Consider the following 3,066-nt stretch of genomic DNA (forward strand, 5'->3'; position numbering starts at 1 on the left):
CCCCCCCCAAAAAACCCCCCCCCCCCCCAATAAAAAAAACCCCCAACAACAACAACAAATTGACACGATTCCTTTAACGCAAGCAAACGGTATATTTGCGAGAAGCGACACATGTACTTCATGTGCATATGTGAAGAAAGTGCATCTTCGAAACTAGCTGAACGACAGTTGTGGTTGTGGTTGTGGTTGTGGTTGTGGTTGTGGTTGTGGTTGTGGTTGTGGTTGTGGTTGTGGTTGAGATTTCGGATAGAATGTTTCCCTGAATAAGCAAAAACCTTACTGTCCCCCTGTTCTGAAGAAACAGGATCACAACGTAATAGAAATATACTATCCAATCAGCAGCGGGCCAAAAGTAATGTTGCGGCACACTTCGAACTACCATGCACAAACCAGAAACACAAAAGTGCATATTTCGCAGCAGGAATGCTGTTGTCTATCTTTTTGAGTTAAAGGAAAAGAGAACAAAACTGAATACTCTGAATATATAATGCACTATGTTCCCTTTACAGAGTGACCAAGACAGCTCTTCTTTAGAAGTGGTGTGGAATGAACAGAATGAGTACCGTCAGTGAGTTAATCTGCTGTCTAAAATTTAGTGAAATGGTGTAGGGTTTAACGCCTCTATCAACACTGTTTGGTTATTTAAGAGGCGGGATCTCCGAGTTTAAAGTCCATCTCCGAAAGGACCGAGACAAGAGGAAAATTCGTGTTAAGTACCTTTCCCAAGATCACAACGTCGGATTGAGCTGAGGCTCGAACCCCCGAACACGCAATCTCATGATTGCGAGCCCGGTAGCTTAACTACAAGGCTACCGACGCCACTTCTACTGGCCAGGACACGAAAAACCCATGATAATCTGCTTTAAAACTTTTTAATCTGCAGATCCAAATTCAGTTTTGTGTTCTTATCAAGCATAGAAATAACCTTATCTGCGTTCGTTGTGTCACGGTTAGGAACTTCGTTGTCCAATTTCAGAGTAAGGAGACATTTTTTTCAAGCATTTCGGTCTTTCTGTTGGGATGTTCTGTCGTTCTTAGCCCAGGTTAACCCTGACAGGAAGGGTCGAAAGGCTGCCGCCTAACTGATCTAAATTGTGTTGATGAGGGCGCATAATCACATACATTAAAAAAAAAGCAATCACCTTGTGCTCGTTGCAAATCACAGTGAGAACGTGAACTGTAAAGCTACATTATAATCGGTGTAAAATGAAGGAAGGTCAAACAGCACGCACATAAGAGTCATGTCATCATTTTGGAAGGAGAGGATAACGGTAACGTTTCGTGAACATGCAAATAAAGCTTTACTATTTATGAATGGTGGCAAAAGCTATATTCTACCCATCAAAAGTTCCACAATTCTTGAAAAAGTTGCAAGCCAACCTTGAATGCACATCGCACCCCGCCCCCCTCCTTTTTCCACCTCCTGGCACGAAGAGACGGATAGAGAGCGAGAGCAGAGAAAGAAAGTGAGAAAAAGAGAGTCACGAAATACAAAGACAAAAAAGTGCAAATAAGAGAAGGCATGTTCCTAATATTGTCCTAGAAGCGAAAGAGTTACTTTGGTGATCACAGGACAGCTTGCTAAAAGTCAGATACATTCATATATTAATCAGTTCAAGGGCGAAGTATAAGATATAACCTTAAGAAAGTATTTTCAAATATCTGTTTACATAGTCACACTGAGTACAGTTAAGACTAAAATATTCTTCCAGGTTATATAAACTGGAATAATACCAGGAGAATTGCATAATAGTCTTATAGTTGAAATAAGAAAAACAAAAAAACAACGAAATAGTATAAACTGTGGGTAAAATTCATGCGCGCTGCATTAAAAAAGTATTAAAACAAAAGCAAACCAGAATCTATCATTTATTTTCTTAATCCAAGAATGGAAACAAAATACCTCGCAGTGAGTTGATCTGAACGTTTAAACCTCCGCTCTCAAAGTGCCAGGGTAATACGCGCAAACGCAGTCAAGTATAAAAAGTGGGAGATGTCCTAAATGGCAGGTCGTTTGCATCAAGTGGTTGCCGCAGATTGTGAAGCCAGGAACGCTGCAGTGAGGCGGGCTAAGCTAGCGGCTAGTGGTTTGCCGGTGAGCAGCACTCTCTCTGCAACTTAGTCGAGTCTGGCATTGTGGTGTATAAAGAGAAAAAAGAGGGAGGAAGGGGTACTCTGTTTTTCCCCTCAAAAAGGGCGTGGTTTACAAACACGAGGGGGAGTTCAGGGCGACTCTCGGTGAGGCAAGGGGAGATATAATGAGAGGCGTTTAGGTCAACGTGTCTCTGGAATCTACTGTGGTGCCGAGGCTTATGCAATGAGTGTAGTAAAGTTATCAAATTTAAGTTTGGTAACCTGACACTTTGTGGCATTTGTGGTCCGGACACGATAAATTACTTGTCAAATGTTCAGCTACAGAAGTAATTGACTAACCACAGTAATCTCAGGGGAAACGAAAGTTGACACTTTTCTCCCGATTCATAAAAACGTTTAGCGTAAGGCCTCCCTCGACGAATTTTCGTTTCTTTTCTTTTCTTATCCTTTTCATTTTTTGAAAAAGGGAGACAATTTAACAAGATCCAGCTGAAGTAAAGGGGGAAACAAGAGACGTAAGTCTTATTCCTGAAGAAAATAAAAGCGAAACTAAAAAAAACTAACGCCCCCATTCTTGCCGTGTTCTCAAATTTCGAGTGTTGAAAGCATATTTACTTAAATAGCAGACAAGAGACAACATAAAAGTTGGATTCGGGTGGAGTCTTATTCAAAACTGCTGTTCAGCACTTACCCTATAAAAAAAAGTTGTAATACACTGTTCAAAAGTATTTTCCCTCTTATTTATGCAGAGTGTTGTGTTGGGTGTCTAATAGGCTACATGAATCTAGAAAATTGTTTCTTCTAACAGTCACACAAAGCTAGACAAAAACTCTGCTAGAGAACTTAGCAGGTCTAAAAACATTTGGCTAATTAGCTGAAAAAGGTGGTCGTAAACACGTTTTGTGTCTATTGTTGTGGTGGGTGTCCATAAACAGAATTCTTGACTTCGAATCATTTGGGGGGAAGGGGGTT

At 40.8% G+C, this 3,066-nt stretch overlaps 1 protein-coding gene across 1 annotated transcript in view; it reads right to left on the reverse strand.

The window, feature by feature from the left end:
• LOC101850274 (aquaporin AQPAe.a) overlaps positions 1 to 2,084 on the reverse strand; it is a gene marked incomplete in the record, with an annotated part of 47,432 nt that extends 45,348 nt beyond the window's left edge. The window contains 1 exon segment of the mRNA XM_013086609.2: positions 1,904 to 2,084.
• Positions 2,085 to 3,066: the final 982 nt, after the last annotated feature.

This window comes from Aplysia californica, unplaced genomic scaffold, assembly GCF_000002075.1.
Source record: "Aplysia californica isolate F4 #8 unplaced genomic scaffold, AplCal3.0 scaffold00485, whole genome shotgun sequence".
In the NCBI taxonomy this organism is placed as follows: Eukaryota; Metazoa; Mollusca; class Gastropoda; order Aplysiida; family Aplysiidae; genus Aplysia; species Aplysia californica.